The following is a 13,896-nucleotide window of genomic DNA, read 5'->3' on the forward strand; positions in this document are numbered from 1 at the left end:
GTAGAATACTTATCAAGTGTTTTTCTCAAAAAAAAGTTTGGGAGCTATATAAATGGTTTCAAGTGGTTTGACAGTATTCAAAAATTAATAAAGCTCTTCTCTTTACACTTATTTCACAAATTTAAACTTATGATTTTTACATAATCATGTCATGCTATTAACAATCTATACATTTAACAATTCACTAAGTTTCTATAAAGCCATCATTCTGTGTTCAATTTTGTCAACAGAAGGGGGTTTATTTAAATCAATATATTTTCAAGTATTGTGCATGATTTTTTAGATTGTATATTTTGCTTTGTATTAGTTTATTAAGCATCATACCCAATGTCTAAAAATGTATAATTTAATTAGAACTGTCTATTCAGAACGTGCAAATAGACATGAAATAGTACCATAAATGTCAAATTTGTAAATTTCTATGGAAAGAAAAAAACAGCACCACCCCAAGTGGTATCAAGTGCCTTGATCAGTGCTGTCCAACAGAAATATAATTCTAAGCACAATCTAATTTTAATGGGCACTAATGACATTTAAAAAGTAAAAGGCCCGGGCTGGTGTGGCTCAGCTGGTTCAAGCAGTACACCAAAAGATAGCACATTTGAATCCTGATCAGGGCACATACCTAGGTTTCCCAGTTGGGGCACTGTAGAGGGGGTAACCAATCAATATTTGCCTCTCATATCGATGTTTCTCTCTCTCTCTAAAAAGTCAATAAAATATATTAAAAATAAAAAATAAACTGTAAATTTATTTTTAATAATCAAAAACTTCCTTCAATAATTTAAATGCTACCTTCAGTGAGATAAAGTACCCCCAGGAGTGAAAACACAAATAAATTACTTGGTAAATCAATGCCTTAAAAGAACCAGAACATATGATTATACATATGTATTTCAGCCTTATTGAGGCATATGAAACTGTAGAATATTTAAAGTATACAGTGTGATTAATTAATGCACATATATATTGTTGAAAAGATTAACAATAATCATCATTAAATATACTTATTATCTGAAGTCACAGTCTTCAAAGGACATTTATTCTAGGGGAGCAAAATTTCAAAAGCAAGGAAGTTGTCTCTGGCAAGAAAATAAGCAAAATGAGAAACACTTATGGTAATGATAGAAAAAAAAAAGGATGAAAAACACACAATTTCTTCCCTCACTAACAAAACAAACAAATAAAAAATCAAACAGACAAACAAATCCACTAAAGCAATTGAATTTTGTTCCACTAATAGAAGATGATAGTTACCTAAGAATTTTGCAAAGCTCTTTTATTCCACAATATAAACTGAATAAAATTAAATGTTTATATGTCTTAATTTAAAATATAAAAAATGATTTCTAATATACTCAAGTGATGAGAATTCACCCCAAAACAACCATAAAGCTGAAGAACAAAATCACATGTTATATCAGAGAGACCTAAAATAAAATCTAAAATTCTAAAAAAATTTAAAAGTCTAAAAATAAAGAGATGTACAAGGAAATGCCAGGCAAATGAACAAAATAAGCAGCAGGAGAAGTCCTGCCATTAATCAAAGAAAAATTAATATAAAAAGTATTAAGCTTGAAAATAAGACAATTTTTCAAGCTAGCATCACAATTCATAATAAAGATATAACATGAATAACTATACATCAAATAGCGTAGTACCTAATTTAATGAAACAACATTTATAGGAAACTCAAGGAGCTGAGTTAGAAACACACTGGAAAAACACATCTTAAACTACACTCAATACAAATTAGATGAAATGAATACAAAATATTCACTTCAGAATTCGAAAATCTAAATACCATAAAAATGATGTTGCATCCAACTAGAGTAACATTCCATTGCCTTTGTTCATTTCCTCTAATTTTGCAAGACACATGCTCACATAAGTCTCTTTCTTCTATCCTCTGTCATGGCAAGGCTTCATAGAAATACAATAAAATATTGAAAATCAATTTTTCATTGATTTGACTGGTGGTGTAGCCACCAGTTAAATAATTAAGACTTGAGCTATTTGACTTTCAGTATGAACTCAGTAAGTACATATTATATTTGGAAAAGAAAAGTTTATTTTTCATATGGTAATTTTTATTAAATTACCATATGATGATATTGAATTTTATTAAAACTATCTTGTTCAGAGTTTTTTATGAAACAATTAATGTAATTCATTACTCTGAGGTATTAATGCAAGAACCAAATATTTCCCCTTGAAAAACTGAATGCCCTTTTATTAGACAGTGAACATTTTGTGCTGTAATATAGTTCTCTCTTACCTCATCTTGTACAAATGCTAGAACAAAGCTCAGTTAAGTGTTTGCTTATTTTCTGGTAAAATACCCTCTCAACACATCCATCTTTTCCATTGGTTTCAGCATACACTTTAGTTTAATAAGCCTGTAATGCCTAAATTTTGTTTTCGTTAACTCACATTTTACTTGGAGCTATTTGTAGGATAAATAAATTCTCTATATCAGGTTTTTATTTTTAATAGAACACTTTGAAGCACAAACATCTCCCCTATTTTACATTCATCCATACCTTGTTCTTTTCTCCATTTAATCTACATCATTGTCTTTCCCCTTCCTCTTTTGAAGACAATTTTCTCTATTGTGCCTTTTTTTCACCTTCTGCCTTTGTCTGTTACTTAATTGTGTGATGTAAATTGCTCTTTAATGTTGTATTCTCTCTTCTACACAGTTATCTTCTTTTTTCTTCTTTTTTATTTTTTATTTTTATTTTTTTCTCCTTTTTTTAAAAAAAAAATTATTTAATTATTTTTCAGGTACAGTTTTCTGTCTATTACTCCCATCTCATCCCACCCCCCGTGCTCCCCTCTCCCTCCCATTTCCACCCTTCTCAGTTGTTGTCCATGTATCCTTTATATATGTTCCTCTAAATCCCTCCCCTGTTTCCCCTGAAATTCCCTCCCCTCTTCCCTCTGGTCACTGTCAGCCTGTTCTCTATTTCAGTGTCTTTGGTTATATTTTGCTTGCTTGTTTGTTTTGTTGTTTAGCTTCCTGTTAAAGGTGAGATCATATGGTATTTGTCCTTCAACACCTGGCTTATTTCACTCAGCATAATGCTTTCCAGTTCCATCCATGCTGCTGCAAAAGGTAGGAGCTCCTCCTTTCTTTCTGCTGCATAGAATTCCATTGTATATATGTACCATAGTTTTTTGATCCATTCATTTACTGATGGGCACTAATGGAATAATTCACAGACATAGAACAAAGACTTCAAAAATTTATATGAAACCATAAACAACCCCGAATATCAGCTGCAATGTTGAGAAAGAAGAACAAAGTAGGAGGGATCACAATACCTGATATCAAACTGTACTACAAGGCCACTGTAATCAAAACAGCCTGGTACTGGCATAAAAACAGGCACATAGACCAATGGAACAGAATAGAGAACCCAGAAATAAACCCAACTCTCTATAGTCAATTAATATTCAACAAAGGGGGCAGTAACATAAAATTTGTCTTCAACAAATGGTGTTGGGAGAACTGGACACCTACATGCAAAAAAATGAAACTCGAGCACCAACTTACACCATATACCAAAATAAATTCAGGGTGGATAAAAGACTTGTATATAAGTCATGACACCGTTAATGTCCTAGAGGAGAACATTGGCAGAAAAATATCAGATATTTCTTCTTTTAAAAAAGACTTATTTTATGTAAATATTTTATCCACTTTTAAAAATTAATGCAATTATCTTTCTCTGACTGGCTTATTTTATGCAGCATATTAGTCTGCAGGTCCATGCAAGCTGATGCACAGAGTAAGATCTCTTCCTTTTTTAATGGCACGCAGTATTACACTGTATAAATGTACCACAGCTTCTTTATCCACTCACATACTGACGGGCACTTGGGCTACTTCCATATCTTGGCTAATGTAAATAATACTGCAATGAACATAAGGGTACATATAGTCTTTTGACTCGGCCTTTCCAGAAGTAGAATTGCTGGGTCATAAGGCAGTTCTATTTTTAATTTTTTGAGGAAACTCCATCCTGTCTCCCACAGTGGCTATATGAATCTGCAGTTCTATCAACAGTGTACCAGATTCCCTTTTCTCCACATCTTTGACAACACGTTTGTTGATTTATTGTTGATAGCCATTCTGACAGGTATGAGGTGATATCTCATGATTTTACAGTGCAATCTAGTGAACAAAATAAACTGGCAAGCAAAATGGGAAAGACTCTTAGATACAGAGAACAGACTAAGAAGAAGAAAAAACTCACAGATGACAGTGTGGTTACCAGATTACCAGAAGGAAAGAGGTGGGAGGAGGTAGAAGAGGGTAAAAAGGGCATAAATAGTAATGGAAGGAAGCTTGACTTGGGGTTGTAAGCACACAATAAAATATGTATCTATTTTATATACACATATACATATAATAAAATGATGTATTTATATACATATAAAAAGGATATATTATAGAATTGTACACCTGAAACCTATATAATTTGATTAACCCATGTCACCCTAATAAATTCAATAAGATAATAAATAACATTTAAGTATATGATCAAAATTATCAATAAATATAAAAATAACTCTCCTTCCTCACTACAGTCTATTTAATCATTTCACCATCATACAACTGACACCACTTCTCAAATGTCTTTGATCAGAAATTTTAAGTGTCATATGCAATGCCCTTTTCTCCAACTTTTCCTTTTAAATATTTAAACTCACTGTTTTTATTTGTTAACTTACTTTTCTCCCCCTTTTTTTCCTTTATCCTATATTTTAAAGTATTTAATATGTGTTTGGACAGCCATTTGATGGTATATAATCAAGGAAATGAGAGGAACCCACGTTTTAACTTAAATTTTGGTGTCTTTTTTCATTAGCTTAGTTACATGTTTTCATGCATTTCCTGAGTATGTTAATGAGCTACTGTTTTTCTAATTACTAAATATTGAGATTCTTGCATTTGGTTTTTCAATTCACATTTAGCCATAAAATTTTACTTATTCTCGTACGCAACAACTCCCTCGCCTGCCTTTCCACTTCACCTCTTGTTCCTGGAGTGTGTCCTGCTGTCGTTGGCTTGAATTACGTTGATGCTCAATCACAATTCTGATCTCTGGTTATAATTCTCTTTTAATTATTTTAATCCAAAGGTTCCACATAAACTTACTAAATTTTCTTTTCTAACATCGATTCAAATGTTAATACTTGCTTAACCTAAAATATTTATGATTACTAGTTGTCTTACAAAACCCCCAACATCTACCCTGAAGATCTTTACCTATGATCTGCTCTCATAAAATCCAGCTAAGATATCAACTTTTTAATTCTTACTCAACCCATGTCCTCTACAGTTTCAAGTATTACAGCTAATATTAATTGAATATTCACACTTAAATGATAAATCTCCAATCACATCTAGAGTTTACAATTCAGCTTTGGCATAGAATGTTTAAGTTACTTGCCCAAAGTCACACAACTATTTAACTGTGAAATTGGAATTTGATTCCTGGCATCTGGCTTGAAATCCTGTGCCCTTTATCACTAATGCAGCTTTTATAGGTGCCATTAGGCAGATGCAAATTGTATTGAGACTACAAAACAAAACAAGTCCATAAAAAAAGCATAATATGTAATTTTCTATACTCCTGAGCACCCTGTTTCATTAGGTACACGATTTTACCTATTACCTGACATGATAAAGACCCTAACTGGAATCCATTTTAGGTTTAAAAAAATATTGTCTGTTAAGTTTTAAGCATATGCCCTTGCTAAGGTTGTATCTACAATGTTTTGGGACACCTGGCTAAATCAGTAATATAAATCGAAGAAACTGAGGCTGCATTAGTACACACACTACTATTAGAGTGATGTAGTTTTTCAATGTTCAGATGATTGTGTGAATGTGGTATCTTGCCATTCTGCCCTTATGTTTAATATTACCACAAACATTGTGATACGTGTAGAATTATCATGCCACTATTCTATTTCTCAGAATATTAATATTCATCAAGGTGTTCCAATTTCTGTTCTTCCCTCATCTCATAGGATGAAAGTGAAACAGCTGTTACCAATTCATAGCATATGGACTTATCTTTTTTTATTGCAATATATTTCCATCTGAGTACTTAAGAAGCTCTCTCAATGAAGTCTTTTTCTTCATAGACCAAGTAAGTAGAACATGAAAAGACGTACTAAAAGGTGTATAATTTGTCAATTGCATTTGCTTAAAATGTTTTGGAACTTACCAATGCTTGAAAATATAGAGTAACTACTGTTGTGTTTTCCCTTGATGCTTTAGGGAAAAACTTTAATTGCATATTAGCACTGCAAAGCCATATGTTTTATAGCTGACTTTTGGCATTAGAAGGTATCCTTTTGATATCAATGTTTGCTTTGTGGAGGTTTTGGAAAAACCTTCACTAAGAAAAAACTGACAAAAAGGAAATCAGTGGTAAGTCCTTTTAAAATTTGTTTTTATTTTTAGAGAGGGGAATGGAGGGAGAAAGAGAGGGAGAGAAACATCACTGTGTGGTTGCCTCTCACATGGCACCCACTGGGGACCTGCCCCACAACCCAGGCATGTGCCCTGATTGGGAATCAAACCTGCAACCCTCTGGTTCACAGGCCTGCGCTCAATCCACTGAGCTACACCAGCCAGGCCAGTGGTAAGTTCTTCATGGTGAACAATTTTTTCCTCAGTTTTACTTTGTCAAAACCATCTTGAGCAAAGGAGTAGTAGCAGACTTTTTGCTTTTGCTGGGTGATCAATATATTTTTATAACTAATCTGCTCATAAAATTTAAATCTAATATACTCTGTTAAATTTTAATCACTTTAACAGATTACTAGAGAATGGTGATAATTTTAGTGATTACTATAACCTTTTATGGCTGTATACAAAGATTGTTTGACATAGCCATACAAATAATATCAATATCTGTTAATTATACTATTTTGAATTAAAGCACTAAACTAACATTATATAACACCAGAATATGTACTTCATGAGAGAATCACAGTTTTTATTTTTTGTTATATTTAACATCTAGAAAAAATACAACACACTTGAAGAACATAAATACTCATCACATATTTGGAAAAGTAGCAGGAATATCATTAAAAAAATCAGATCTTAGTTGGCAAATATTAAGCCTTTTTTTTCCTTCTCTAATACCAACAACATATTGCCACTCATTAATTTTTTTTAAAGTTTCCCTTAATGTGTATCTTTACTGGATGCAAAATTTATAATTTGTTATTATAATCTTTAAAAGTATTAAAACATTTAAGACAAATATTGATCTTTCTAATTAGTATAATGCATTTTAAATAATTTCAAAATATTTTGTGTGAGTATTCCAATTATTTATTTTAGTCAGCACAACTATGCTATTCCTGAGGTATTTAAACTAAAATAAAGGTGCTAAATTGAGTTTTAGCAGTCAGAAGATGAGAAAAAAGGTAAATGTAGAATATTTCTGGGTGAAAATAGATGTCAATAGAAAAATGTTTTTTATTAGCAAGCAAATCTATAGAAGACAAAAATTAATGCCAACTTCTACAACAAGCACACAACCATAAATAGCTAACCTTTTCCCTGTTTTGTATTGTGAACCATAGTCAAGAGCTGATAGGGCAAATGCTACTATTGAATTGACATTGAATTTCTGGAAGAGGAAAGCACAACAGTTCAAAATATAAGCTTGTAGGCTGTAGGCTCTGGCTGAGTGGCTCAGTTGGTTGGAGTATTGAGTTCCTCTAGACCAAAAGGTCACAGGTTCAATTCTTGATCTCGGCACATATGTAGGTTGAAGTTCGATTGCAGTTACAGCTCCTAAAGGAGGAAACCAATTGACACCTCTCTGTCTCGGACCCCCACCCCTTACACTCTATCTAAAATCAGTCAACATATCCATATCCTTGGGTGAAGATTAAAACAAAACAAAACATAAGCATGTGGGACAGCAACCAGCAATGCAAGAGAAAAGTGATTTTACTTTTTTTTTTGAAAACTGAGATGCTGTGGCCTGAGCAGAAAGCAAAAACAACTCCTGAAGTCTTCTATATCAGCCAGAAAATGGAAGTATACAACCATGGCATAGCTGAGATGAATAGCATCTAAAAATAGAGATCATTAAGGAATTATAAATGTCCTAGAATCTGCACAGGCAATGCATGGGTACATACTTTTTTCTGTGATAGCTGTTTATTTTAATATGACTTGATGATAAGTACTTTTGCTATTGAAGTTTTCTCAAGAAAAAATGGTATAATACATCACACTGGCATTGGTTTTTGAAAATAATAATAGGGTTAAAGAAACATTTAAAAATACAAATATACGGACATACTAAGTAATTGCATATTTTATAACTAAAGTAAAAATTTAATAATTAAGTAATAACATTATACTAAATAATAAGTATATATATGCACTTTTTAAAATAATTGTTTATTTGTTTTTAGAGAGGGGAAGGGAGGGAGAAAAAGAGGGAAACATCAAAGTGTGGTTGCCTCTTGAGAGCCCCCTACTGGGGACCTGGCCTGCAACCCACCCTGACTGGGAATCAAACCAACAGCCTTTTGGTTTGCAAGCCAGTGCTCAAACCATGGAGCCACACAAGACAGGGCATATATATGCTTATTATTTAGTACATATTTATATATGGAGAGAGAAAAACTATAATAATATAAAATTTTAAAGTTTTTCAGGCTTGGAAAAACAAGCTATGTATAATGTATTATAGACATAGTTTATATGTTTTATTTAATTCAAACTTATTTGTTGATATTATAAATTTATAAGAGAAAAAAAGCTTATATACAGAAATGTAGACTAGTACAAAGGTAAAATTTGTTCCTATGAATCCACTAAACAGACATGCTTAGTGGATTTTCCATTGGTTTTTTTTTATTTATTTAATTATTTTTCAGGTACAGTTTTCTGTCTATTACTCCCATCCCATCCCACTCCCTGTGATCCGCCCTCCCTCCCATTTCTACCCTTCTCAGTTGTTGTCCATGTATCCTTTATATAGGTTCCTCTAAATCCCTCCCCTATTTCCCCTGAAATTCCCTCCCCTCTTCCCTCTGGTCACTGTCAGCCTGTTCTCTATAGTTAAAGAACACAGACCTCCAGTTAAATTTTTCTTTATTCTTGTCTCATCCTCAAATATACCAGGCCACAAATTGAGAGAAGACATATAAAAACATAAACTGAGAGAGAAAAACACTGGCGGTGGCATCAGCATCATGGGACAGGAGATATCAACATGATTTTGAAAGAGAAAACAAATGAGAAGAAATAGCTGATGTAGAAGCATGGAATGATTTGAAATGCAAATGTTTTCAGAGGGAGATTCTGAAGAGAAGGAAGCTGATTCTGCCCATAGTAACTGAGAATATTTTTAAGAATTGGCATAACTTGGCTCTGTGTTTTCTTTGTGTTATCAGGTGGAGGAATGAGTGAGATTCATACATAGGTAAATTGAGGAAGAGTTTGCCTGTATGATCTGGCTCATAGTACAGGAATTTCACTTTGGGCTTATACATTTTCTTCATTACATTATAAATTCACAAGAGTGGCCTTACACTTTTGACAATCTTTCTTTGTAATTTAGGAACAACCCTTATTGATTAAGAAGGAGTACATTTAAGAAATAAATTTAAATGGTATAAATAAACATGTTTATTTCTTTTCATTTGGGGACAATACTAATACAAGTGTATAAATAGTAAAAATACATAACTCTATAAACTCCCATAAAATGAAACTAGAGAGGCATTATTAGCAGATAAAGAATATTTAGAAATTATTGAAATAAAGTCGTTTCAAAATAACAATAATAGTCAATTAATCTAGACAAGGAAACAAAAGACTCAAAAGGCTCCTTCTCTTTTCCAGTCTCCCTCTGAAAGTCACCCACTGTGCAGGGCCCAGCATTCTGGAATGCCCAATGAAGTAGACAATTGGAGCAGATATAGAACTAATATGTTCTTTTTAAATTTATATGTGAAATTATGGATTTCTAATCATCTTTTATATGATATGCAGAGAACACTAGCAAAATGTCATCTTCCTTATACGAGATAAAAGGCTTCTTGACATTCTTGAATTTGAGGATGTCTCAGGCTGTCTCTATGCTAAATTGCCTAAAAGCAAATTTCCAACATAGAAAAATATTGTTGATAAGCTCTGTCATTCTAATTAGGCATCTGAATTCTACTGCTAACTATGAACAAGCAATAATTGCTAGACATTTGAACAACATCTCTAGTGTGAAAAAAATATTGATCTTAAATGATACTGCAAAAAACAAAATAAAAGGTTAAAACTCATTTTATTTGGAAAAAACACATCTATGGAATAAAAATATGACAAAAGAACTGTCAACAGCCAAAAGTATTCTTAAAAATTGATATTTGATTGAATTTTAAAAACTAATCAATATACCTATTGAATAAATAAAGTTGTGGGAGTAGGACTAGGCCACAAAACTTTTCTGGAGGGGGTAATTTTATTTATTCATTGATTGATTTGAGATGTCTTTATTGAAGTTTTTCATTACCATTTAGTCCTCCTTTAACCCCTTCTCCCAGCAATCGCCACACTGTTGTCCATGTCCATGAGTCCTTTTTCCTTTTTGCTCAATCCTTCCTCCTCTAAATCTACTTTTTCCACTACCTGTCACATGCTCTCCATTTGTTTCAAGATATCTTTTGATTTATTCCTTGATTGTATTATTGACACATTCATTGTTTAATAGTATGTTATTTAGCTCCTATGTCGTTGAACATTTTTCATTGCTGTTCTTGTGACTGAATTCTAGTTTCATAGCATTGTGGTCAGAGGAGATGCTTGATATGATTTCAATCTTCTTAAAGTTATTGAAACTTGTTTTGTGTCCTAACATGTGGTCTATCCTAGAAAATGTTCCATGTGCATTTGAAACATGTATGTTTTCTGCTGCTTTGTGATGAAATGCTCTGAAGATATCAATGAAATCCATTTGATCTAGTGATCATAATTCCATTTAATTTAAGGCTGCTGTCTTAAATCTTGTTGATTTTCTGTCTAGAAGATCTAGGATCAAGGGTGGGAAGTGGGGTTGCTGGGGTTGGGGGTAATGGAGACAATTGTACTTGAACAACAATAAAATGTGAGGGAAAAAGAAGTCAATGGGTTATTAAACTCCCTGACTATGACTATTTCTATTAGTCTCCCTTTATGTCCATCAAGATTTGCTTCACATATTTAGGTGCTCCTATATTTGGTGCATATTTGTTTACCAGGGTTAGATCCTCTTGTTAGATTCTCTTTATCATTATGTAGTGTTCTTCTCTGTCTCTTACTATAGCCTTGGTTTCAAAATCTATTTTGTCAGACATAAGTGCTGTTATCCCAGATTTTTTTCATTCCATTTGCATAAAATATCTTTCCCCATCTCTTTGCTTTTAATCTTTGTGTATCCTTTGATCTGAGATGGGTCTCTTGGAGGCAGCACATATGTGGCTCTTGATTTTTATCCATTCAGGTACCATATGCTTTTTGATTGGAGCATTTAAGCCATTTGTATTTAAGGTGATTATTGATAGATATGTATTTGGTGAGATGTTACTGTTAGGCTATTTTCCTCTGTTTTTTATTTTCCTTTTTTTCTTCTCCTTCTTCTCAAAGCAAGCCCTTTAACATTTGTTGTACTGGTTTGGTGTTAACAATCTCCTTTGGCTTTTTCTTGTCTGGGAAGCTCCTTGTTTCTCTTTTAATTTTGAATGATAGCCTTGCTGGGTAAAGTAGCCTTGATTGTAGGTCATTGCTTTTCATCACCTTGAGTATTTCAGGCCACTTCCTTCTGGCTTGACATATTTTTGTTGAGAAATCAGATAGCAGACTAACTGGTGTTCCCTTGCATGTAATTACCTGCTTTCCCCTCACAACTTTTATGATTCTCTTCTTGTCTTTAAGCCTTTTCATTTTCATTATGATATGTCTTGGTATGGGCCTCTTTAGGTCCAATGTGTATGGGACTCTATGAGCTTCCTGGACTTGTGTGTTTTTTTCTTCATCATATTAGGGAAGTTTTAGGTAATTATTTCTTCAAGTAGGTTCTCAACTGTTCTCTTCTCCTTGTGGTATTTCCATTATGCAAATGCTATTATGCATCATTTTGCCAAAACATTTCTCAAGCTCTCCTCATTTTTTAAAATTCTTTTTTATTTTTGCCACTCTGCCTGAGTGTTTTTATCTATTTGGTTCTCCAAATCACTGATTCAATCCTTTGCTTTATCTAACCTACTTTTTATTCCTTCCAGTGTACTATGTATTTTAGACATTGCATTATTTATCTATAACTGGTCCTTTTTTATGGTTTCTATGTCTTTTCTCATGCTGTGGAGTATCCTTATAATCATTACTCTAAACTCTCTTTCTTATAAATTTCTTACATTTACTTCATCTAAGTCTTCTAGGGAACTCTCTTGTTCTTTTATGTTGGGTCTGTTTCTTTGTCTTTCCATGTAAGCTACTTTGTATTCTCCACCTTAGCTGTTAAACTAATCAATGATATAGCTTTAAACTGTAATCAGCAGCCCAGCTTAAGCACTACAGAGTGAGGCAGAGTAATTCCTGTGGGCAGGGCTATTGCTTCTTCTCAGGCTAATGCCAGTTGGAGCAGAGTGCTCTGCCTAGTTAAGGTGGTTCCTGCAGTATGGGGAATGACTCAGCATTGGGATCCTAGTAGCTCTATCTTCAGTTCTTTCCCCAGAGCCACCAACTCAGACTCTCCTCAAACATCTCTAGCCTTTCTGCTCTCCCTCTGCTGGAGCCCAGGGTAAGTGGCTGCAAGCAAAATTTTGTACATTGGCCCTGTAGGAGGCTTTCTGTATCTCCAGCTCTCTCACCTTAGCTGACAGAAACTCTGCTGTTTTTTATGAGCCTATGTTGTCTGCGCTCCTTTATGGCTATGGTGTTGTAAGCTCATAGCTCAGCTTGGGGTTTAGACACCACAGTTCTCATTGGGAACCCACTTGGCTGCTGAAATATCCCTATAGAACTTTAGCTTGCATCTGTGGGAGCTCAGCCAGCCCTCTCATGTCTCCTCCACACTCCTTGCCAGTCTTGTTGTGGTGAAGTGGTTTCTTCTGCCCATTTTTGGTTATCAGGCTTATTTCCAGTTAGTATTCAGTTGGTTATTTAGGATTTCCCTACTATTTAGTTGTAATTCCAGATTGGTCCTGGGAGGACATTAGTATAACTTCCACTTAACTCCCTCACCATCTTAGATCTCCTATGCCACACAATGTTGATCGGGGTGGCCAAAAGAAATTTCTACTTTATTTATATCACTTTATTAATTTTATTTTGGACATATATAAAGTCAATACAATGAAGTTCTGAAATTCCAGTTCTAAGTGTTGGATCCATATCTTTTATATTATTTACTATAACTTTACTTTAATAAAGCAAAATACCTAATTAAATGATAAAGCTAATATATCATTTTTAAAAACAGCACAAAATTATTATATAATTTTAAAACTACTTTTGTGGTAATGAGTTTTATTGTTTTATCTCCAGAAATTTTCTCTCTTGTAAATTGTAGACTCATGCATCCAGCTACCTAAATATATCATAGGAATTTCAAATTTTCATGCCCAACACTGATTTCATGAAATTTTCTCTAAAACCTGCCCTCCTGAAGAATTCATCATTTCAGTTTGTAACTTCATTTTCCATGTATTTAAGAGACTTAGATAGAAAAATTTATTCATTCTTGAACTTGTTGTTCATATTTTATATGTATTCTTTCAGAAAATCCCATTGGTGCAATTTTTGGAAAGGAATCTACAACTCTATATGTCCTCATTATCCCAAATATCACAGACTTAGTTCAAGCC

This window comes from Sturnira hondurensis, unplaced genomic scaffold, assembly GCF_014824575.4.
Source record: "Sturnira hondurensis isolate 20B ecotype Veracruz unplaced genomic scaffold, ASM1482457v3 Scaffold0010428, whole genome shotgun sequence".
Classification (NCBI taxonomy): Eukaryota; Metazoa; Chordata; class Mammalia; order Chiroptera; family Phyllostomidae; genus Sturnira; species Sturnira hondurensis.